Source organism: Petromyzon marinus, chromosome 30 (genome assembly GCF_048934315.1).
Source record: "Petromyzon marinus isolate PM22_M1 ecotype Great Lakes invasive population chromosome 30, UKy_Petmar_22M1.pri1.0, whole genome shotgun sequence".
NCBI classification, from domain to species: Eukaryota; Metazoa; Chordata; class Hyperoartia; order Petromyzontiformes; family Petromyzontidae; genus Petromyzon; species Petromyzon marinus.
This window is the reverse complement of record NC_133696.1, coordinates 7,795,738-7,821,549: the sequence shown is the minus strand read 5'-3', so window position 1 is coordinate 7,821,549 and position 25,812 is coordinate 7,795,738. Positions and strand designations below refer to the sequence as shown.

The following is a 25,812-nucleotide window of genomic DNA, read 5'->3' as shown; positions in this document are numbered from 1 at the left end:
GAAGATAATATAATTATACTGGGTGGAATTCAGCCACAGTGGACGAGGATCAAATTGCAGCCGCGAATGAAGACACGAAGAGGACAAATACTGGGTGCTTCAAAATAATGTTAACACTTTGGAGAATTTGAAAAAACACCACAAGAAATGTGCCTCCGGGCACTGGATGCAACTTGGAGAAAATTTCAGGCAAGTTTTGACAAATGATGGCGAACAAGTGTAGACTCTTTGACTTTTTGAATGCATTAACATACATTTGTTATCATGTTACAGTGTATTATCTGTTATTTTTTCTTTAAAAAACGATAGCCCATATAAGTGTTAACATTTTTGTGAAGCACTCTGTATTGCGCTGTGGGTTAATTTTTTGACTCGTCCAGGTGTCGCTGAAGTTCGTCACCCCAAAGCCGCCGGCACTTTGGTGAAATTGATGACGGCCGTATGGCGTCGCGCGCCACCGAAAGTGCACGAGCCTCATTTTTTTTTTTTATAAAACTCAAAACTGCTGCTAGGTTGCGCAAGCGGCGCGCGGTTGATGCGGCGAGACAAACAGCTGTACGACAAGCCATGGTGACTCCGGGTGCAAGAACCCTTGGGCCGCGCGGCCCGGCTACGCTGACGGCGTGCGTAAACACGCGACTCCCATGGCGTGTCGGCCGGACCCGCTCAGGCAAAAATGGCCCGCGGTGATCTCTTCGTAACGGGTAAACACGATAATCCCGGTTTGTTACAAACTGCCCAGACGCTCCTCCTGGACAGGCAGGTCATCGTTGGTGCCTTGAAACTCGCGTGGCCCCAACCTAATTAGCGCCACGCTAACATGCGGTCAAAAATCCGATTCAGTCTAGGGAGGCCTATCGGGGGGCAAAGAAATAATAATAATTGCCTATTAAGAAGGGTCACCGGTGTGACTGCGCTGGGCCCGCGTGGTGTCATGGCAACGACCTACGACCTTTCCGCTGACCTGGAAGACAAATGAGCAAACGATGAGCGATCGCCAGATGCCGTGGGGGTGGCCCGAACGGCCCCGAGGTCGATAGAGGCCGGGATTTTGATGAACTCTGGTGGCATAACATCTGCGATCCGCAAGCCAATAAAATAAATACAAATCCACATTCTTTTGACGCGGCAGTGAATTCCTAAGCCAACCGCTGTGGTCAGGGAGAGAATGAAAGGGAAGCCTGGTCGTGACTGTGATCAGGAGCGGCGTTTTCTGGAAAGTTGGTTGGGCAGCCAACTCATAAACAGGGTCATCAATTCGCCAGCAGGGATGGCGAGATAAATCATAACACACCTACTACCACCTGTAGTGTACGTGGGCAAGGCCAGATTAATATTTGGGAGGCCCCCGGGGCTGTTATAGTGGGGGGAGTGCTATGCATATTTGATTCCTTCCGTTGACTGTTTTACCACCATACATGCCCAATGCCAAATACCTTGGTAATTACAGTTATGGTTATTAAAAGTAAAAAATGAATCGCAAAGCTAAATCCATAGTGCAGTGAAACTATGACTTTAATGACCAAATTCATCTGTTGGCTGAATCACAGCACCACAGTGTTGGATCGAACCCATTATAAAGCGTTGCGTATTGTTGAGTGGAGCAAATCAAAGTCTGAGGCCCGGGGCCACAGGACCCTCAAAGACCCCGCAGTAACCGGTGCTGCACACGAGGGTCACATGGAGGCCTTGGTCACATGACCCACCCAGCGCCAGGCAAATGTCAGAACCTTCACACGGGCATTTAACAACAGCACCACTGTTCACTGCTTCCGCTTCACACAAACACACTTTGGGAAGCATTTTTTCAATACATTTTTATATCTATATGTAATATTCCACTACACGAATTTTGTTGGCTCTCTTGTTTGTAGTTGCTGAATGCTAATTGTGTTGCGGCCCGGGCAGGACATGTCACTCGGATGGGATGATGGCCGGTCGTGGAGGCGTAACGACGGAGTGGCAGCCAGGTGGGGAACGAACCCCGGGAGGGCGTCTACTGCGGAGATGGAGCGACGAAATAGGCTCGTGTGCAGGCGCTGGGCGGATTGTTACATCGTCACATCCCGCAGTGGATTGGCCCTGATTGATGACGGTAATGAAGTGTTGTGTTGAATGTTGACTATTGCTGATCGTTTGTTTCTACATTCTAGGCCCATATATTGATTTTGACAGATCTCCCTTGACTCTCATCATCATCGCGATCTCACTGGAGTCTCATTATCATCATCAACAATGTTAGCTGCACTGCTGGATGAAGGCCTACCCACATCAAGGTAGCATGCCAAATGGCACCCAAGCCCGTACTGGAACGGACGAAACCCAGTTCATTGTGAGCTACCCATCCGTGGCGGGCGGTCCAATCTGTGGGACGGGGTGGTGGGCGGAGACAGCGAGGATGCGGATACACCACACGGGCATGGGGCACGGACTGCTAGCGGGGCGAGCGCAAAAATTGAGGGCGCTATCTCTGAAGCACGCCGCTCACAGAGAGGGGGGGTGGGGGGGGCAAGCAGATAGAGCCGCGAGCGCACCGCGAGAAAGTCAAACCAATCTCTCATGGGCGCTTGGCCCATAATGGAGCGCCCCCCCCCAGACCCCCTCGCCCTCCCTCACTGCCCCCCCCCACTCCCCCGCTCGCAATATCAACAAAGGCCAGAGAAGGGGCCGGCTCGCGGCGGATTCTCTCCGGCCCGTGGCTCCGTCGTCGGCGTGGCTGCCGTTGGATAATTACAATGGAGTCAGTGATCAGGTGCCATACCCTGGCTCGCCAGGACAGGGCAGTACAGCAAGTGGACTAATCGCAATCTGGTTCATTCTGTACGGAGATCGAGTGTTGCCCACCATTGACAAATGGGGTTTTCTCAGGGTGCTCCAGTTTCCTCCCATTTGCATAATAAACACTCATTATAAATCGGATGTAAGTAAATTATTTGCGAAACACAAGATTGGTAAAGAGGTCAATGAGACTGTGCCTTCACCTGCGTGTCATCGCCGTTGTCACCAGCCATCCTGATCTTCATTATCTCTCCCGGATTTTGAGACGCAACAATCAGTTTTAGCTCCTGCGCACGAACCGATTTTCGTCGCTTCATCCTCATGGCGCGCGTTACTATCGGCTGCGTTCCCTCCGTTGGCTGCCACTCCGTAGCCTCGACCACCAAACGTTCTCCCCTTGTGTGTGGGAGAAACCCAAAGTACTCAGAGAAAACCCACCAAGCACAAACGAGGAGATGACACTCGAAAGTCCGCACGGACACGTTCACCAACTCGGTGCGTTGACCATCTCCTAACCACGTCACAGGTCCAGAATGTTTTTCAAGCTTGACGAATTTGTGTATGATCCACCAACCCTCGCCTCCAACGCGCTGAATCGCGGGCATGCGTCACCGCAATCAGAGGCGAATGAACCACCACCGACACGGCCATCGGATGCGACAGTAATGCTGCGGCGGCAGCAGCGATAATCCGTAGTTAATTTTCTCCGCTTCTAAAGCGCGCGGGTCCGGCCCCTGTTGATGAGAGCCCCACAAATCACTGGCCGACGATGGGATTCCCGTCGACTCTGAGCAAGCTACAGCGGACGCAACACTGCTGGGCTCCGGCAGACCTGGCACTGCAGCTGTCATGCTTAATATTGACTCGGAGTGAGTAATAGCCGATCCTGGTAAGAGAGCAGGAGAAAGAGAGAGAGATGGTGAGCCTGGGTGTGTGTGCGTGCGTGCCTTTGGGAATGGAGGGTGGCTGGGGGAGATGGGGTTGGTGGCACTGGGGGGACGGGAGGGCATTGGAGGGGGAAAGAGGGAGCCGTGGCTGTCTGCGGTTTTAACACCAAAGGCCACATGATCGATGGTACCAGAGACCGAATTCCCAGGATGATCGGAGGCACGTGAAGCGATCGATTGCGGGGGTGCGCTGGTAAGAACCCGGCTGCCACGCGATGTTAACCCGCAAATGTTCCATGTGCTCATTCAATATGGAACGGTGAAAAAATAACCCACGTCTGTTTTTCCCCATACTAAACTATTCAACTAAACAATTTTTTTGTTTACCAGGCAAGGCCCACCGAGCTATATAGCTCTTTTTCAGAAGCAATCTGGCCACAAATGATATCCCAATTAAGTGACTTATCAACGCATGTTGATTCTACATATGGAGGAAAAAACCGTAAGACCCGGAGAAAAATCCACAGACAACGGGGAGAACATGCAAACTCCAAATATACTGGCATCAGGGTCGAGATCGAACCCATGATGTCCTGTATAACATGTAAGCTACATACACCACCCATCCATCCATCCATCTGTCCATCAGTCCATCAGACTGTCCATTCGCCCGCCCATATGTCCCTCAGTCAATAAAAATCCAGCTCTTGTTAACGTCGCGCAAGAGATGTTAATGTGTGCGGATTTAAGGATGGGGAAACTTCGTGAAACTTCACTCCAGGCTGTCGGCTCACAGTCAGACTTGCGTTTGCCAACGCCACGTTGCGCGAGAGAGAGAATAGGGCTTCGGCTAGAGGCAAAGAGAGCACTGTTGCTCAGTCAGAGTTGCCACACCGCCGAGCAGATGGCGGGCCCACGGAGAGATTTGTAAAAATCCAAAATCCCAACTTCCTTTCCACGTGCCCAGCAGTGGTATTGTAATTGGAGCCCAATTACGTTGTGATTCCCCATGAGCGGAGCCGCAGGGATCAGCCTGGTGGATCAAAACACACGCTGACCCTCGCCGCAGCATCCTCTGGTGGACCGCGTCTGGCGCGGATTCATTATAAATTTGCAGTGTATAATGTTTGCTCACAGCTTATATTTCGTTAGTCCCCGGTCTCAGCATGTGGCGGAGGCAGTGAGTGGCGCGGAGGTAAGCGCATCGGGCCGTGAACCCGGCGACCTGAGTTTTATTCCCGCCCGAGGCTGACGTGAGAAACGGCCCTGCCTACACCACCGCGACTTCATCAGCCAGCACCTGATCCGCGTCGGTGAAGTACGGTCAAGCAACCTCCCATCGCGAGCGACACGGCACGGGGAGGCCTTCATCCAGCAGTGGGGATCGACAGATGGGGCCGTATCAACGCTCTTGATTTGTTTGTTGGATGGCGCTCGCGTGAAAACACGTCTGTTTTAAGCGAGCGCGTTGCTTCGGCGAGGGCACGTGGTCAGCCGGAGGAGCTCCGCGTGCACATTTCTGTCCCCGTGACTGCACGGCGCACGTTGCCCGAGTGACCGCCGCCAGACTCCTCGCTGTTTTTAATCATCGCAGCGTCTGCCGCGCGGGCCACGGGTCCATCGTTTAGCACCGTTGTTCCGTTCGGCACCCGTGACCCGACGCGCAGAGCACCCGCACACGTGTCCCCCTCCCCATTACCACCACCCGCATGCACAACCTACAAATAAAGACAAAGATCCCCCGTATAGCTTGAACAGACTACAGGGGCAAGTGCCGTTAGGGAGCACCTAAGAAGGCTGGCACGGTACACGAGGGGGTGGGTGGCCAGCACCACGCCCGGCCGCCTTTGTCTCTCTTGTGTCGATGTTTACACTTCACCAGGTACTCATTTGAGGCTGAGTCGACCTGGGGGAGGCCCAGGACCGGTTCAGATAATCGTCACCGGTGTTGGCCATGAGCGGAAATCGAACTCGGGGTGTCGGGTACGTAGCGCAGCGCGGCGCTAACCGCCACGCCACCACTCCCCACAATCTACAGTGCACACACACACACGCACGTGTGTGGGGAGCGGTGGTACAGCGGTTAGCATGCCGCACTACGAATCCAGCGAGCCAAGTTCGATTTACGCTCACAGCCAATGTCGGGGACGAATATCGAAACTGGTCCTGGGCCTCACCTCAGTCGAATTGGCCTGAAATGTGTAACTGGCACGGTGGGTGAAATATCAGCATTGGGGAGACCAATGGGGCCAGGTGCTGGGCTGGCCACCCATCCCCTCGTGTGCTGTGCTGCCGTTAATGGGTGCTTGTGAACAGCGCTTGCCCGAGCAGTTTGTTAAAGGCTATATGGGGGGATTTTTGTCTTTGCACTGATGGTGGTGCGGTGGTTAGCAAGCTATCGGGATTTACGGATGAAACGGGCCTAACAAATGTAGGCCTATCAAACGGGCATCGACGATACTAATGGCATATTCTTGGTTCTTTCGGTAAAGTCACGTAAAAGGGAAACAATGAAATAATAAAAATATAAAACAATATTTGTATTATCTTATTGTTTCCCTTCTACGTGGTGACTTTACCCGAAAGAACCAAGAATATGAATCCCTGCAGTCACGAAAGCTTTAAATCAAAAGATACTAATGGCCTTTTGAGCTTCCTCCAGCGGAGGCGCCTCCGCCGGCAGTGGCATGAGCGAGCGATCGCAGGGCAGCTGCGCCTTCACCCTATACCCAGTGTTATGTTCACGACCGCGGGGCGCGCGCCTGAGACCCCCGGCGCGAGTTTCACCCCACTCCTGCGTACGGATCTCTCGCTCGCACGCACGGGGCGCGCAACCGCTCCGTGCGTGCGCGCGGTATAATTCAGGGAGAGGTGACGCTTTCGACCGGCGGCCGCCATCAGGAGCGATGAAGACGGCGATAATTATTTTGCGGCCCAGCCCGATCCGCTCCGCAGAAAACCCCGGGCGCGCATTGCCGATTTAGCGAGCGTGTTGATATCGAGGTGAGTTAACGCGGGGGCAAATGCGTCCATTCGCGTGAAATATCGCGCCGGCTAATACCGGGAAGTGCCGCCGCGACGCATAACTCAGCCCTAAGTGGTCTCCCCGTAATTAATGCGGAGCAAGCCGCCGCCGCGTGATTAAAAGGGGGCGAGCGAGCCCCGCGCTTGTGCTATCACGGTGCGCAAATCGCCACCTCTGCCGCCGTGACGATTTGGCCGCCTCTGCACCTCCAGTTAGCACGGTTGGCTACGTACGGTGCGAAAGAAGTTCAACATACATATTGCTCGTAACGTCACCCATTTTACGTATACACGGGGACTCTTCTACTTATAAACTTTCAGAGATACGAACAAACCTGTCCGTTTGGCATTTCAGGGCTACTGTGTCATTGACAAACACACATACATACATACGTGGAGCACGTTTCACCGCTCGTTGCAGAGACTCACGGTTCGAGTCTGGCGGCCGCCCTGGTTATTACCACGCGTGCACTGATCAATACGTCACCGCTTCACAGTGCACGTTAAAGAGAAACCTGTGATCTCATTGGCAAAGAGCGGGTGGGCCATCGTGTGCCAGCGTCATGGTGCAAATTTGGCAACTTTGACAAATTACTCGACTGGAATCATACGTAGCGATCATAGCCAACTTGCAGCAAACGTGGCAGGACCCCTCCTGTGAGGCTTTCCTGGGTAAATAAGCATAATAAATAAATATCCTGGGAACAGATAACCAACATTGAACGGCACTCCATCTCATCCCATCTCGGAAGCGAAAGAGTGGTTGGGCCATGGAGAGTGCTTGGGATGGGCAACGACCATGCACAGTCCGTCGCTATAGGCTGCTGCGGGCCTATGCGATGGGCATCAGGGCTGAGCCTTGGATGAGTGAATGGATCAGCGTGGCCACCGTGGTTTAGCCAGGTTTAGCAGTGGTCGGATTGCGAGGTGGCCAGGAGATGGCACTGAGGCAATGGGATTGGTCCAATTTGCTGTCAATTGAATCCATCCGTGCGGAGCTTTGCGTGTTAACTCTCTAGTATGTGTGGCTTTTTTCCTCCCGTATGTAACAAGCCCATTAAAAAAATTGGTCAAACGTTCGAAAGAAGGATCCTCTTGAAAATAAATCGTCATAATCGGCGAGGCTTTCTTTTATATATATAAAAAAAATGCACGATTATTATAATTACATGACACGCAACTTTCTGTTAATCATGCTGGCCAGGTTTCACTGCGGTTAAGAAGGCTCAACTCCCAACGAGATCATTGAGTGTGCAAATCCCGGTCGAAGCTCAATACAGTTCATTACCGTCATCCTTGAGTCACTTAAAGAGAAGTCAGCGAAGGTTGTCCAACTAATATATTCGGGAATGTGGAATTTACACCACGGGGTGGTCGGCCACGAACAAAGATGAGCGCCGCCCCAATGTTTATTTGAGAAGGGGCGTCACACTGATTTTTTTTAACCTCTGAATTGAGTCTAAATCAATTCCCCATGGTCGCCTTCTGCCCTCCATTCTGCAACCTTCCCAACGTGCTTGTTAAAACGACGGGACTGAGATCGACAAAAATCAACAACTGGAACATTAGCGCACACCTGGGCAAGCAGAGAAACAGAAATATTTTTTAATACTGTTGACAGATCGGCAGCCGAGGAAAGGAACACTCCAGAGAGAACATCTCCCGAGAGAAGATGGAGCGATCAAATCGGCTCGCATGCCGGTGCGCGAGAGATGGCAACGGCTTTCTCGCAGAGGCCTTCACCCAGCAGTGGATTGAGTATGGCTGATCGTCATGATGACGACGACGACGACGATAAAACCACCGCGGGTCCGTCAAACGACGCTGCACTTACTTTGCCCGTCGTTCTGGGCGACCAGAGTCGCGGCTCCGCTCCCCCAGAGACCAACGGAGCGACGGTGGAGCGCGCCTCTTCCCCCCACCGGTGGAGCGCGCCTCTTCCCCCCACCGGTGGAGCGCGCCTCTTCCCCCCACCGGTGGAGCGCGCCTCTTCCCCCCACCGGTGGAGCGCGCCTCTTCCCCCCACCGGTGGAGCACGCCTCTTCCCCCCACCGGTGGAGCGCGCCTCTTCCCCCCACCGGTGGAGCACGCCTCTTCCCCCCACCGGTGGAGCACGCCTCTTCCCCCCACCGGTGGAGCGCGCCTCTTCCCCCCACCGGTGGAGCACGCCTCTTCCCCCCACCGGTGGAGCGCGCCTCTTCCCCCCACCGGTGGAGCGCGCCTCTTCCCCCCACCGGTGGAGCACGCCTCTTCCCCCCACCGGTGGAGCGCGCCTCTTCCCCCCACCGGTGGAGCGCGCCTCTTCCCCCCACGGCCCGCTCGGTCGCACGGGACACGCGAAGCGACGCTCACCGTCGCCGCACCCCGGTGGCGCGGTCCACGGAAATGTGCGCGGTTATAGCGCAGGAAAAACTAATAATAAAAATAACGTTGGAATGTCTGTACACTCACCGTGTGTACAGACACACGAAGTGGGGAGGGAGGGGAGGGGGTCAGCCTTCATTTTCCGCATGGCTCATCGCCCACGGGGAGCCTGGGAGAGCGATCGGTGGGAGGAATCGACGGAGCAACCGACGGAGGGAGTGAACTTTTTCCACGTCTCCATCCTGTGGCTTCCTTTCATGAGCTTGTAATTAGGCACGGCCCGGCAGGTGGGTGGGTGAAGGGGGCTTCAGTTCTGTGATTTCGCGACGGCGTTTGCCCCGCAGGTAAGAGAGTGGAATCATTATCGTCATCAGCCGTGACCTCTCCACTGCTGGACGAAGGCCTCCCTAAGACTGTCGCCATCTCGCACGGCCTCTCGATGCGACGATCCATCCCGCTCCTGCACACGAGCTGATATCATTGCTCCATCTCCGCCGTGGGCGTACTTTTGGGCGTGTTTCCTCCCTTGGGCCATCATTCTATCTGCTCCAACGTTAGTTCGGCCATCGTACCCTCTAGCCGTGACGTGTCCTAACCCAGGTCCACTTACTTTTCTTTACAGCCACTGTAATGTCTCCAACTTGCGTATGCGGGCTCACTCAGTTCGAAACACTACTTGCCCTCAATGGATAATTCAAATAATTACATTGGCTAAATTTGAGCTAAATGTGCATCGAAAAAGCTTGGCTTAGTTAAATATGCAGTCCTGTTGTTTAGGCAAGTTGAGTAGTTAAAACGAAACAAATATTCGTGTCTTTGTTTAAGTCAGAGATGCTTTTCGTTTCAGTTCATGTTAAGGCGGCCACCTGAAATCACGCCTTGTCTGCCACACTCTCGATACAGCAAGAGTTGAACAGAAGCCCTATTCACTGAAAAACAGCGCATGCCAACGGAATCCTTACACACCGAGGCTTCAGCAGACTTCATTTCATCAGCCCGCGATAATTGATTTAAATCGCTGAAACGATGGCATCGCTGCAGCAGTCATGTATGCTCTGCCTTGGTTGTTCTGTTCACGTTAAAGTCAAGGAGCAAAGCGATTTCCTGCTCAATTGAGTATTGAGCTGGTGACAACTTTCTGCATAATACAGCCCTGAGTCAGTTCTGGAAATTCTCCATTGATAGGGCCGGGGAAAGTGTATCCACAGGGCACAAGGTGTCCATGAATTAATCGTCCATTATTACACAATTGTAATGAGGCAGCAATTTAAGCATGGTTTATAAAACTACACAACAAAGACATATTCCCCATATAGCCTGAACAGACTTTCAGAGCGAGTGCTATTTGTGAGCAGCACCTATGAAAGGCTGGCATGGTACACCAGGGGGTGAGTAGCCAGCACCATGCCCGACCGCCTTTATCTCTCCAGTAGGGATGTTTACACACCACACCAGGTACTCATTTGAGGCTGAGTTTACCTAGGGGAGGCCCAACACCGGTTCAGATAATCGTCACTGGTGTTGGCCGTGAGCAGCAATCGAACTTGGGTTGCTGGGTTCGAAGCGCAGCGTAGCGCTAACCGCTACTCGGTACCGTACTGCTCCCCACACTCCCGCACGCTCACACTCCCGCACACTGCCACACGCTCACACTCCCGCACACTCACACTCCTGCATGCTCACACTCCCGCACACACTCCCGCACACACTCATACTCCCGCACACACTCCCGCACGCTCACACTCCCACACATTCACACTCCCGCACACACTCACACTCCCGCACGCACACACTCCCACACACTCACACTCCCGCACGCACTCCCGCACGCACTCCCGCACACACTCCCACACGTTTCACACGCCTGCACACTCACACTCCACTCCCGCCGCGGTTCACCCTGCTGACGTCGTCATCAAAGGCAGCCTGACAGACGCTGCATATGGCTCGAGGCGGAAAAGGTTATCGGCCAGATCTTGTAACTCGAGGTTTTCGTTCCGTGTATTTTTTCTCTTCTTTACAAATTGGGGTAAAATGTTGCCGGTGGCGTTGCGGTTCCCAGTGCACTCGGCGTGCAACCCAGACATCGCCGGTTCGATTCCATCTCCCGGCGTCGCAGTTAAAACGATGCGTCGAGTTTTGTTAAATCCCCCCCCCCCCCCCCATCGAACCCCTTCCGCCTCTGTCCACTACTCAGCAGGTTAGTGGCTCGGTAGGTCGTGTGTGGTGGGGTAAAGTGTGGGTTCTCCTCCCACCTCTTGCAAGATGTACTGGCCTGGTCAGCGCGGAAGAGTAGGCCAAAGAGTACGCTCTAGGGGGGCTCTCCAGAGTTCACATCTCTCGCGGAGGCCCTGCCGCCAACGTTGGCGTGAGAAGGCAATTGCAGGGCTGCGCCTCTACCTCACGGAGAAAGAAATCAGTCGGACGATGCTGCCGCTTGCAGTGAAACGAAATGAAAACGAACCTCGAAGGTGACACCCGCTGTCTCGCTCGCGGGCCAATAGACGGGGGCAGGCTGTTTATAATGACGGCGATGTGTCTACGTGTACAGCCCTTCTGCCAATCCACTGCTGGATGAGGGCCTCCCACACGCCGAGCGGCTCGTGGCAGTCATCTGACCATGCTTCACCACGCCGGCGAGCGCCCGTTGGGAGGACCGATGGCGGTAGAATCGGAGTGCGGTACAGCAAGAGTCATTTTCCTGCGCTGTCGCCTGCTGTCCCCCCGCGGAAGCCGATAACAGCAGCCTGCTGTGCACGGTGGTGGCCGTCGCCCATCCGAGCGCTCCGCCAGGCTCGGGCCCTCGCTCGGTCTGCGTGGAGCTGACGACGCCGTGGGTTTGGTCGGAGGCAGCGACGGCGATCGGAGCTCTAAATCCTCGGTCGCTCCGCGTAACTTCGCCGCCGTCGTTCTACTTATGCAAATAGCCGCGCGTTGCATTTCCAATTAGATTTTCCTCGCCGTTAAAATTCATCGGAAATTAAAATAAAAAAAAAAGCAGTTCGCCGTTGATTTATTCATTTAATAGCCAAACCAGCAGAACGACGGCGATAGACTTCTTTTTTTATTACAAATGTGCTTTTTCTTGCGCACAACTTCCACCCCCCCAAAATCCCCCCCACCCATTCCAAAACCCCTAAGCACCCCTGTCTCCATCTCCACGTAGCCGCAATTTACTGAGACTGTCACCCTCTCGAATTTGAAGCTCATCAGATTGGGAAGCTCATTAGCCGCAGCAGCGGCAGCAGCCGCAAGCAGCAGCGGCGGAGAAGCGCAGAGGGCGAGACAATGGCGAGAGGCGGCGGATCGTGCGTTGGGTCTGGAGAGGTCACGAAGTAATCCACCGGCGCAACATGCACGGAGAGAGAGGTCGCGCGTGTAGTTCGCCTAAAATCGCGCCCACCCCTTCTGGATCGCAGCAGCCTCACTCCACGCAACGAATGCAAATGGAGGCGAGTGATGGAAGCAGGTCTGGGCTGCGGCTGACGTCAGAAGATAAACATTTCGCGCAGGACCCTACCGTCAAACCTCCCGGTGTCAACCTTCCACGTCGCCCGATGGTCGACCATCGACCGAATCGGGACCAGGCCACGTGACCGGTGCGGCCACCTGACGCCACGAATGGCGCCGACAAAGATGTGGCGGCCTGCGAGTGGCGCGGCCACCGATCACGGACCGTCGAGCCACACCGTAGACACTCCGCCGCCGTTGGCCGCTGTCTCCGCTCCTTTAAAGGGGGGCGATGGGCGAGATCCACTCTGCTTCTGAACAGGCAAATGAGTGGATAACACGTCTCAAATTATATCTTTAATCTGCTGTTATTAATCCATACGAATGAAGGAGACCCGTGTAGCCTGCATGGACTGTCGAGGGCAAGTGCTGTTCGTGAACGCCTATGAAGGCCAGCACGGCGCACGAGGGGGTGCTGTGGCCGGGACACACAACCAGGTGTTTGGACATTTAATTACACTATTGTAATATTGTAATACATTAGACATCCGCTTACTAGAAAAGGGCAATAATCATCTTTACCATGAACATCATCACCGTCAACACCACAGCCACGTATCATTATTGTCACTGTCACCCTGATCGCCACCATCATCATAATTCTAATCATCAGCATTATCACCACCATAATCACTGCCACCATTATCATCCTCATCACTTTAAATTCATCTTTCATCATGAACATTGTGATCATAATTGCAGCATAATTTTGATTTAAAGCTTTCGTGACTGCAGTAATTCATATTCTTAGCTCTTTCAGTAAAGTCACGTTGAAGGGAAACAATAAAATAATAAAATATATATAAAACAATAAAAATTCTCACGACGTTTCGACCATAACACAAACGGTCGTCATCAGGTGTGTCGACCGACGATGAAGAATATAATTACAGCATGTTCAAAATGCGGCTGCTAGGGTGTTAAGCAGAAGACCTTCTTCACATCATATTACACCCGTGTTGGCCTCCCTGCACTGGCTTCCAGTTTCACCTATGATACAGTTCAAAATCCGGTTGTTAACTTACAAAGCAGTGCACCATCTTGCCCCAGCCTACATCATTGCCATGCTGCACCCATATGTGCCCTCAAGGCTCCGAAGATCTGGGCGTGATGCAGATTTTCTCTTTATTCCCAGGTCGAGGTGTCGGTGTATGGGTGACCAAGCTTTTCCTCATGTAGGCCCCAGGCTCTGGAACACTCTTCCACGAGATATCAGAGGGGAACTCTGTGTTTGTGGACATGAAAAAAATGCACCTTAAAACCTATGAATACGCTTCCGCTTATTTAACTTTTAGTTCATTTCGTAAATGATTCTTAAAATGCACTTATGATATTAGTTTTATGCTGAGTGTCTGCTGCTGCTGTGTCCTGTACAGCGCTTTGAGATCCTTAATGAAATGCGCTATACAGGTGTACTTATTATTTTTATAACCACCATTATTAGCAGCCATATTAATCACAGGAATTCTGTGGTTCACAAACATCCCCATCATCATCATCATCAACAACTTCACCACAACCAGCACCTGTGGTGCATTGCGCTACCACTCTGACTGCGAATGCTCGCTGCTGAGCGTCTGGCCGAGGCGCGCCGATATCACCGCTCCGCCGAACTTATCCGTCGCTTGGCCAAATTAAGGCACCCGAGGAGCCAATTCACTCCGGCCATTGTCCCGAGACATCAGACAGCGAACGAGCGCAGCCCACTCGGAGACGCGCGCGCACTCATCGATAATAACAACGACGACGGTGATGGGTGTAAGACGAGCGCACTGACCGATTTTTTGTTTCGCACTTTGATTCTCTACACTTTTGATCCACATCCTCTACCCGCCGTAGGGCTCAGAACAGCATGCACCCGGTTCAAAGGATGTGATATGAATTGGGCGGGGGGTGGGGGGTGGTGGTAGAGTTGGGGTGGGGGGGGAGAGTCGCGATTCAACTATAAAATCACTGATCGCCGGACGTGCGATCCGATGCACGTGTCGCGAGCGTTCATTGAGAATGGGTTTTAATCTATGGATCGAACATTTCTCGCGTGACAGTAGAGGCATGGGATGCTATCAATGCGTCCCCCTTAACAGAGCTTAAATTTTGCGCATGACGGCCCGGGAAACGCGGCCCAGGTGTGTATCGTGCAAGATAACATTATTCTCGTTGTACTTTCCTTTTAAACGAGCGTCGGGCTGCGCTCATCTCGAACGGCAATGCCGACGAAAACGACTTGGGCCAAAGCCAACGTCCTGAACGAACCACCCGATCGACGGTCCCGCGAAAGATCCTCCGGAAATTTAACTCGTCGCTCGAAAACAACAGGGCGTTCGCGTCGAATCAAACCCGCACGCTGCGATCTCCGCGAGTGAAAAATCAGAGAGAGCTCGATTGCGTGCAATCGCAGAAAAACCGAGCAGACCCGTCAACTGCGCAGTGGTCAACCGCCGCAAACGAATTCTCCCCAATTCACAATTGGTTCCTTTTGGTTTAGATGGCAGTGCGGGTTTAATGGCAATGTTATTTAGCTATAACCCTCCACCAACCGACAGAGCCAATGAAATCGAGTTTGACACGTGGGCAAATATGCAAATTGATTTGGGTTTTTAGCAAAACTTTTTGGCACTCCACTGACGGTTTCCTGGCTTGTTGGGAATCGTGGCCCGCGATTCGAGACCTAATGGGTTCATTTTGTCGTTGTGATGACCTTTTTGTTGTTTGTGTTTTTTGTGTTGGTGCCATTTCTTAATTTGTTTATTCATTTTTTATTTTGCTTGGTAGCAAGTTTTTCACTTGCTTGGTACGTGTGTATGTGCGTTGGGCAACTTACTCGCGGTTACGTAGCTAACCACGTATATGGGATTTAGTACATATATAGTTAATGTACAGCGTTGTGGGATGCTGTGAAAGTATTATTATTAATTTACGCATTTTCTTGGCAACGACAACCTCGCCATCAACCCAAGTCCCGATCCCCCTGCTCGGATTGCGCTGCCGTCACCATCCTAGAACGCTGGTGACCAGCGTGGAACAACGGGCACGTCCAGAGTAAACGCCTCCTCATTCCAGAGCCAAACATTGCACCTCCTGGGCTTGTCATTCCTCATCGGAGACACCGGTGGAACCATCAATCACATCAGAACATCAACAGGCCGATGTGCACACCTCCTTCATAAATGGAAAATTAAAGACTCAAACCACAGTGCTACGACTGTGGCCATGCAGCTCGAACTACGGACCATATATAGTAAACCCATAGAGACACTTAAAGATAAATAGGGACTCATGAGGGACACGCAGAGACTCATAGAGACCTATAGATATACATAGAGACTCACAGAGATGAATGGAGACCCATTGAGATACATTAAAAACATGCCATAGCAATGCGCTCCTTCAAAGGAGGAGGAATAGCAAAACTACACAAGCCCTCTCCTCTGAAGCCCTCTTGTCATTGCTAGCAGACCTCGACATTGGCATTTAGCTCCCGAACATCTTGCTGCCGTATGCATGAACAGAATGGAATGGTTAAATATAAAATAGAATAGATGACCTTTTCCCATTCATGCGCTACGAAGAAGGGCATTCGCCAAAAACGTCACTTGCAATATATATTGCCTTTTAAAGCCACATCGCAATTGGCGAACGTGTTGAGTTTTATATCTTTTTTGTATTTTTCTAGGTATTTCTATAAAAGCATAGAAATATATAATAGACTTCCAACTTTGCTTAATTCATCCAGCCGTATGCAAGGGAGAGATCTCTGGCAGCAGATCCGAGCAAGCCGTGAGGACTCCCACATTGCCAGGGCGTCGTCCAATCCATCTCCGGGAGACAAGACACTAAGTGGTAGGGCCCCACCAGGTGGCTCGCAGTCACTTACCAACCCCAGAGGAATGTTTCTCGCGCTTTTTGCGGTTCCCGTTTATGTTCTGTGCGGCGTCTGGAGATGCGTTTTGCAATTCGGTCGTGCACCATAAATTCAAATTATCATCTTCGTCGTCGTTATTATTGCTATTAAGGCGCTGGTTAGTTTTTGAACTAACGACCGCGCAAATGGCAGCGTCACCGCGCTATCAACCTGCGCTCTTACCCTGGCTGTAAAAGACCGCGCGCCAAAAATGAAAACGACTCGACAAAGAGGGGCCCGGAAGGCACGATGGGCCTCTCTCCCTTGAAAGCCTCCGGAGTCATAAGCCGTAAACTCACGATGGCGGAGCGCAGCGACAGCTTCCGTACGTAGTGCTGCCACGAAAGGGCCCACCGAGATGCACCTTGCAACAAACATAGAGGATAAACTTGGGGGACCCAAACAAATGCACCCGCGAGATACAAAAGGAACAACAAGTAATCATTTCGTGGCCCAAGGCGATGCACACGTCCATGGCTATTCGTCCGCCTCGCGTAAGTGGCTTCTTGGCAGCCGTTGGGGGTGGGGGGGGGGGGAAACGCCCAAAAACGCCAAAAGACATTTACTTAAAAAAATATTTTCATGGCCATTATAGAAGCCGCTTTGGCTTCATCTTTTCTCCCCGTTTGACTGAAACGTAAAGGGAAGCCATATGGGAGTAGGCGGCGATTAAGTCCCATCCTTCCGCGGTGAAGTAGCATCAATAAATTACCCTGTGCACATTAGCTGTGGACGAGTGAGTGACTTCACCGCAACGATCTAGATCCACCCCCCCACTCCTCACCCTCTACCCACATCTCCCCAAGTCACCCCATGTCCCCCCCCCCCCCCCCCCCCCGCTCGCCACTGCACCCCCACAACGCTCCACAAGTGGCGAGCTTTGCGCCTCTAAAAAAAGCTGGTGATTGCTACAACAATTAAATTAGCTGAGTAGGAGGGGGCTGACCAGCGAAGGTGGTGGGCGGGGGGGAGCTTATTTTGTCGTCTGTGAGCCAAATCCAGCCGAGAGCAGGCTGCCGTTCGGACAATTAAGACCGCGCGGGCAATTAAGACCGCCGCATGCTCAGTGGCATTCGTATCGCTTGGCTGGCATGGGCCCTGGCGCAGGGAATGAATTGGGGGCCCTCTGTCCAGTTCCTCGACCACTCACCTCTTTCTAGCTTTGCGACTGGGCCCCTTCCGACCCCCGTGGTTTCCCCGGGCAGTTCCACTGCCTGCACGCTCGATAGCTTATGCCCCGGTCTGTGGGTCTCTGTCTAAATCTGCGCACCTCTGCGTACCTCTGCAGATATCTAAGCAAATCATTGGTGACCAAATCTTTAGATCTTTAAGCAAGTCGTCTTCCCCCGCACCACCGATTAGCAACATATGTACATATGGCCACGCTGAGACCATCAAATCACTACATTGGTAGCCCAGCTTAATCACAACTCAGTCTGGGAGACTGCAGGTGCCTATGTAAGTCTACAGATCTCATTGTCAATCTATGCAAGCGGTTTAGCGTGGTTGACATTGGTCCTGGTGCTAGAAATAAAATGCCACCCCCCACCCCCTGTCCCATCCCTCCCCACACCCATGGCCCCTCTCATCGAAGCTCGGTGACTAACCTCCCCCGACCCTGTGGGCTCCCCCGGGCAGTTGCCTCGCCTGCACACTCGATAGCTGCGCTATTGCGCACACACCCACACATGCCGCTGCGATGCTCGCCCGCTGGGGATGTTTGGGGAAAGAAAAACATTTGGCGAGGAGCGCGGTGCAGATGCTGGCATCGGCCGCTCGCACCGTTGTTGTGCATCGGTCCGTGTGGCGGTTAATGCTGTGCCGATGGGCGGGAAGAGGGGAAGTATGCCAAGGAACCAGATCTGGAGTGTTGCCGTCTGACGGCCAGCCAAACATGGATCTCGCCGTCAATCGGCCGGTGGCTGATTGAAGTCGCGCTGAGTGGGCGTTCGGCCCGGTGGCGAAAATCCAGCGGATGATCCGCATAGATCCTACTGCTAGTTAAATTGACTCGTAAATGTGAAAATGCGCAGAGGGAAATTGTGGAAAGGCGCACGCTGAGTATGACACCCAAGAGACAGGAAGACAAACGCGCGGATCAGAGAGTAAATTCACGTTCGAGACGTCATGTCGGCTGTCAATAAACATAAGCGGGCATGGAGAAGAACACGTCGATAGAAGGGACGACGGTCGGTGAATGAGACTAATACGGAGTGACAGCCTAGGGAGGGAACGCGCCCAAGAGGACGTCAACCGAGGCGAAGGAACGATTCTGGTTTTACTGCAATTATGTTTGGACTGCCACGCGATGAATCTCTCTCTAGTCGGGTGCGCGGTGAAGAAGTCAATTCGGAAGGGAACTCAGGAGTAGTTCCGTCATATCTCTTCCCACGAGCTGCTCTATCGCTCAGGGGGTCACGTGCAGCTTGCTGCAAGGGTCCCGAATTGTTGATATTGGTGAATAAACACCGGAGAAAACGTAAGCTCACCGCAAGAGCAAGGTAAAAAATAAAATTGCACCACTTCATTAAGACCCAAAGGTGAACGATGTCAGCGCAGTTTATAATTAATTGGACCTCGTGTTTCAGGAATCAGTCCATACATTATTCATCACATTAAGTGCTTTTTAATGTTTTTTTTCTGGGGGGGGGGGGGGGCGGATCCCTGCCAGCTCCGTTTGAAAACCCGTCGTAATCGCGAATTCACAAAAGTAACGCTTTCATCTGTGGCCTGAAAGGCCACGCGCGGCGCGGGGGAGCCTCGGCAGAGAGGGCCGCGCGCTCTGCAATGCGTGCACTTAGCGAGCGGCGGGAGGAGTGAGCGCCAACCTTTTGTGTTCCGTGGGAGCCCTTTGATGGCAAATTTGCGGGATGTTGCAGACGTGTGTCGGACGTGTCTTGTACTGATCTTGCACAGAGAAGGTTGCAAGAAGAGCAAGAGCAACTAAAAAAGCACCCGAAACATTTAAAGCGAATTGAAAGTGTGCGCGCCCGTGTGCGTGGGCGGTGCTCGCGAACCGCACTTGCCCCGACAGTCTTGTGGGGAGCCGGTGGCGCCGTGGTTAGCGCACCGTGCTTTGGGCCCCGCGACCCGAGTTCGATTCGCCGCTCAAGACCAATGACAGTGGTTCATATCTGGATGTTTCCTGGGCCTCCGTGAGCTCCAACCACTTCCTGCTGTGCCGTACCAGCCTTAATAGGTGCTTGCAAACAAAACTTTCATCAACAGCCTGGTGAAGGTTACACGGGAGATGTTTGGCTTTGAGGGGACGGACGTTGAACAGTACATTAGTTAGCACACTGACGACACGACTCGCGTTCGATTCCGGACCATGGCCACTCGTGAACGAGTCTTCGGCTTCTCCTGGTCACACCACCCCTTTGTGTGCCGTGCCGGCCTTCATAGGCGCTCACGAACAGTGCTTGCCCCAACCGCCTATGCGAGCTATACGGGGAATCTTTGTCTGTGCGGATCTGTGGAGTCGGTTGTTCGTGCCCTGACGCTTCGAACCCGACGACCTGAATTCGATTGCTGGACACGGTTAGCATCAGTGGCGAGTGATATCTAAATCGGACCTGGGCCTCCTCTAGGTTGACTTTGCCATGAAATTATTAGAGCGTCAAACTGTGATTTTTCTTTCTTTATCTATTAATTCTGCAGACAAATATCCCCCATCCAACCTTTTGCGGACTGTTTGAGCAAGCACCGGATAACGGCGGCATGACACATAAGAGGGTGGTGGTGGTGGTGGCCTTTGTCTCCTCAGCACTGATGTATACACCACCCCAAGTACAGTCCTCATTTAAGGCTGAGTCAACCTAGAGGAGGTTCAGGACCAGTTCAAATATTCGCCATTGTTATTGGTCGTGAGCGGGAATCGAACTTAGGCCACCGATTTCGTAGCGCTGTGTGCTTACCGCTCCCCATGAAGACAAAGATCCCCCGTATAGCCTTAACAGATTGTTGGGTCAAGTGTTGTTAGCGAGCACCTATGAAGAGAAACCATGGATCATCTCCCGAGATGCACTGCAGCACCACAATGGACTCCTCAACATTTTGCAATGCCAACACCAGAGGCGGTGGCCTGTGCAAAATATTGGGAAAAGACGATAAAGGTTGGACAGGTGACACGACGAAGAAGACCTATGAAGGCCGGCACAGCACACGAGGGGGTGGGTGGCCAGCACCACGCCCGGCCGCCTTTGTCTCCCCGGCGGCGATGTTTACACACTGCAACTGGTACCTCATGAGAACACACGCTTAAACATGCACACCCCGGGTGCGATTCCTGGCCCTCTTGTACCGGGAATCGGTAATCGCCTCCCACCACCCCCCCCCCCCCGAGCACACTTCATCACGGAGCCGCGGGATGGAGGAACACGACTGCACGTTCAGCATCGGAGGCCGCTGATCCTATTAGGGCAAAACTCATCAGCGCCCGTGCGCCACAAAAAAAATCACGGGCACCCCGTGGACAGGAGACGAACGGGTGGGGGGGGGGGGAAACAATTACCGAGCGAGCCGCATAACAGCCGTCATCGCGAGCGGCGCACGTATCGCCCGGGATACGGCCCTGCTAATAAAGGCACTAGCGGCAATCGCCGCCGCCGCCGTAATGACCGAAGCGATCGAGGCCCGGTACGCGGGCGAGCGAGCCCCGGGCTGGACGCGCGCTAACTGGGAAGGATTAGGGACGCAGCTCCGTGAGCCAATTAAGAATTAAAAAAAAAAAAGCCTTCCGCGGAGCGCCCCGCAAGCTTCCACCTCGCGACGACGTTCTGCGGGCGCCCGCTCGCAAGACGAAGCGCGCCGCCGCGCAATCAACGCCGCCGCCACAGCCGCCGCCGCCGCCGCCGTCCCCCCCCCAAGTTGGGCCCCCGTTCTTTCCGTGTGCGCCAAATGAATCCCATTTTTCAAAATGTGCCGCCACCGCCCCTGGCCCCCCACCAGACTCTCTCCCGCTAAAGCAACGACCGCAAGAGGAGGCCGCTCTTAAAATCGGCTAATGACTCGCCGATAACGTCGATACGGCGGGCGTTAACGTCAGATGCGCGTTTTATAAACGAACGAGAACACGTGGAGCCAGATGTTGGGCGCTGCTGCTGATGAGGCTGTAGGAATGTTCCCTGCTGATGCTGCTATTGCTGCGACTCGTGGTAATGATGACAATGATGACGGTGGCGATGACGAGTTTGCGAAATATACGTTCTTAATAATTTAACAGTAAGATCATTGACAGCCCAATGCTGGTAAAAAGCCTCCCGATGTCATGTTGGTCATGTGAGTCTTTTTTTGTGACCATACATCACTCACGCTGGTCAGAGCTGGCTGGGAAGGTCGGGGGGAACCAGTTCAGATTTTCACTCGCCACTGACATAAGCCATGGCATGGAGTCGAACTCGGATTTGCTGAGTTATTAGCTCATCGATTGAGTGTTCGAGCCAGGCTGGGCCAGGATTGGGCAATGGTGGTCCCACTTTTCACCCAGGCAAACCGGCAAGCACTGACCTAGGTACCTCTTATTTATTGCTATTAAAACAATTACATAGATTTAATAATATACAAGAAATTTTTTTAAACAATAATTAAAATAACACGTTTTATGATGATCCCTGTACCGTTGAGTGCAGTGCGCTAGCTGCTTCACCACCACCCGGTGAGCAATGCACTGCGCCGTTCGTTATGAGAGAGACATTAAATGCAGACATTTACAATGACCATTAAATATTTGGATTGTTCGTACTTTGTTCTATTACGTTGGTGCCTTAATAATGAAAAACGTGCGAACACTGAAAATTCATGCAATTCATCATCACCATAATTATGATCGTCACCATCGCTGAGATTTAAGACGAAGGTCATCTCTCATCATCCACGGGCAAAAATTAATCCCTTTCAGGAATTTCAGCTGACTCGGAGGCCAGATCCGCTACATCTCAGCAGCAATGGCCCGTTAAACATTGCAAGCGCGTTCACGCAAGGTCCGTACGGCCGAGCTAAATCGGGACGCTCCGCGAAGCTCAAGCGATAGAACGAGCAAGCGAGCGAGCGAGAGGCACGAGGAGGGAGCCCACACCCCCTGTGCCGTCCCCACCCACGGAGCCCCTGTGCAACGCGGGAGTCACTCCCGGTGAGCGAGCGGTCGTGAGCTCGACAGCACAGGGCGCACAGTCTACATTGCGCCGCGGGAGCAACGACGCAGGCCGCGCCGCTCTCGCAAACCGGGACTGGTGCTGCCCTCCGTGAGCCCTCGCCGGGTTGAGACAAATGAAATCTGAACCGTCAAGCGTGCGCGTCTATCGTCGATTCGCAAGCTGACAGTGATGTCACGTAGCGAATCGCGCGCGCGCGCGAGATTCAGCGCGCGCCCCGCTGCGCCCGTGCCGCGTGCGGTGGGTTCAACGTCACTCCTGCAGCACAGCAAGTGGCACCGCCACCCGCCACATTGTAACAACACGGGCGGGGGCGGGTGGGGAGGTGAATTGGTCCACCCCCGGAATTACGATCGCTATCGGTATGAATGAATTTGTGTCGTCATGATTATAACACCACTACAACGTTGAATTGCAATTGCAGTTTGACCTTACAGCGCATGTAAAAGTGACCGATCTATTGCCCCATTCGAACCCTGACCTCCAAGGTCCACTGTTCGGGTGCCGTTCCAATGTCTGTCTCGGTAGGTCGCCCTCCTCCTCCACCCATCACAACCTCCTCCTCTTCCCGACTGCATCTACGGCGCTTTCCTGCCACGCTCTCTACCAAACCTCCAAGCTTGCTCACCCCGTCCTCCCCCACCGTGGACATCTGTCCCACCTATCGCAATATTGTCCGTGTGGAACGTCTTGCTGACAGCTACAACGCTCTCCTGCCAACCTCCAAGTAGCTTACCCGATCCTGCTGTACAATGCTTCCCATTCTCTCGATGCAACTACATTCCAAGCGCATTTAGTTTGTTTTCCAGTTGCTTTGCGGAGCTGTCCGGCCTCAAGTAACATCTCTGTGTGCACGTCGCGAAAACAAAGTCTACATTTCTGACCCCCATCCCATCACAGAACGGCCACGATTCCCGACGCGAGCCTCTACCGTCAATCCGAAAGGTAATCTAAATCTTAACCCTTTCCCGTTCCGAGGTGTCTGCAAGTTGCAGGTTGGGGACCCACGCACAGCTGACGCACGTCAAAGACTGACGCACGTCAAAGACTGACGACGTCAAAGACTGACGACGCACGTCAAAGACTGACGACGTCAAAGACTGACGACGTCAAAGACTGACGACGTCAAAGACTGACGACGTCAAAGACTGACGACGTCAAAGACTGACGACGTCAAAGACTGACGCACGTCAAAGACTGACGACGTCAAAGACTGACGACGTCAAAGACTGACGACGTCAAAGACTGACGCACGTCAAAGACTGACGACGTCAAAGACTGACACACGTCAAAGACTGACGACGTCAAAGACTGACGACGTCAAAGACTGACGACGTCAAAGACTGACGACGTCAAAGACTGACGACGCCAAAGACTGACGACGTCAAAGACTGACGACGTCAAAGACTGACGCACGTCAAAGACTGACGACGTCAAAGACTGACGACGTCAAAGACTGACGCACGTCAAAGACTGACGACGTCAAAGACTGACGACGTCAAAGACTGACGACGTCAAAGACTGACGCACGTCAAAGACTGACGACGTCAAAGACTGACGCACGTCAAAGACTGACGACGTCAAAGACTGATGACGTCAAAGACTGACGACGTCAAAGACTGACGACGTCAAAGACTGATGCACGTCAAAGACTGACGACGTCAAAGACTGACGACGTCAAAGACTGACGACGTCAAAGACTGACGACGTCAAAGACTGACGACGTCAAAGACTGACGACGTCAAATACTGACGATGCACGTCAAAGACTGACGACGTCAAAGACTGATGACGTCAAAGACTGACGACGCACGTCAAAGACTGATGACGCACGTCAAAGACTGACGACGCACGTCAAAGACTGACGGCGCACGTCAAAGACTGATGACGTCAAAGACTGACGACGTCAAAGACTGACGACGTCAAAGACTGACGCACGTCAAAGACTGACGACGTCAAAGACTGACGACGTCAAAGACTGACGACGTCAAAGACTGACGACGTCAAAGACTGATGACGTCAAAGACTGACGACGTCAAAGACTGATGATGTCAAAGACTGACGACGCACGTGAAAGACTGACGGCGTACGTGTTCCTTAATTTCCAGGCGGTTGCATTATCGAGCGCAGCGGCACAAACGTAACACCTACCGGATGCCTCGGCGGCGATCCGCTGACAAATGGCGCAGTACAAACGCGCAATTTTTCTCGCCGTTACTTGTGATCATTCATTTTATTATTTCGACGCTCGCCGCCTCCCCCTCTCTCGCTCGCAGGAGCGCGATGATCGCCAGACGGCCGCTGCGGTAAGCACCGCGCTCGGCCAACTCCATTACGTCTCCCCCCTCGCCGTATCACGATGACCCAGCAGGGGGTCAAACGGTTCACACCCCGTTCCCTCTGGCGGCTCGGCGAATCGTCGCAACTCCGCGGCCATGATTCGGTTCAAGAGTCGCTCCGTTGCATTGAAGGACATCTCCCCCCGTGTGAGTTGTCCACTTAAAAACTAAAATAAAATAAAAAAAATCACCGTTGCTTTGTTCGTAGTGCGTTTATCGCCCTGTCGCTCGAATTTTAAACTAATTAAGGAGGCAAAATCATCCGTTTATTATTTTGTCTACGTTTTTGTACGTCTCTTTTTGCATCGATTATCCAATTTTTCTGTCTCATTTGTACGGTTTTGTTCACTCCGCTAGCTTGGATGTAACTGCCACATTATTTGCATACAATTTGCATGTAATAGAAATACACTGATTGTTACACGTGTAACTCGATGAATATTATTGTGAGAATTACGAACAATTGATCACTCCATGGATCATTATACCTCTACATGAATTGATGAGCTGTCACAATTCCGGAACCACAATTAAATTTGGCCACGAACATGAAATCTGTAGCGGCTGCAGGGATCTAAACCCTGCCTTTACAAAGCTCAGACAGAGACCGCCAGTCAGCCGAATACAAAAGATCTTCTTTACTGATCCAATTGCGTTTGTGGGCGAGGCCACGTGGTTGTAGTTTTACGCCCTTCACTACCTGACAATATTGTCACATCGATTATTATTATATATGTCTGTGGCCGGCATGTTGATGAAGTTCGGACCGATAAAGCTCCTCCTCCTTGTTGGTGGCCTGAGACTCTTCGTGGCCGAATTCAGCGCCTTCACAAGACGACGTTTCACCAAAACCGCGTT

At 52.7% G+C, this 25,812-nt stretch overlaps 1 protein-coding gene across 10 annotated transcripts in view; it reads right to left on the bottom strand.

Annotated features, from left to right (window-relative positions):
• Positions 1–25,812, bottom strand: part of LOC116947535 (neuronal cell adhesion molecule-like) — a 214,446-nt gene that overhangs the window by 108,600 nt on the left and 80,034 nt on the right. Inside the window, exon 1 of one of the 10 annotated variants that reach the window (XM_032963396.2) lies at positions 8,524–8,843. The exons of the other annotated variants lie outside the window; for them this stretch is intronic. The gene's annotated coding sequence lies outside the window, so the exon portion shown is untranslated. Of the gene's footprint in view, positions 1–8,523; positions 8,844–25,812 lie in introns of those variants that run through there. 10 annotated transcript variants of the gene reach the window in all.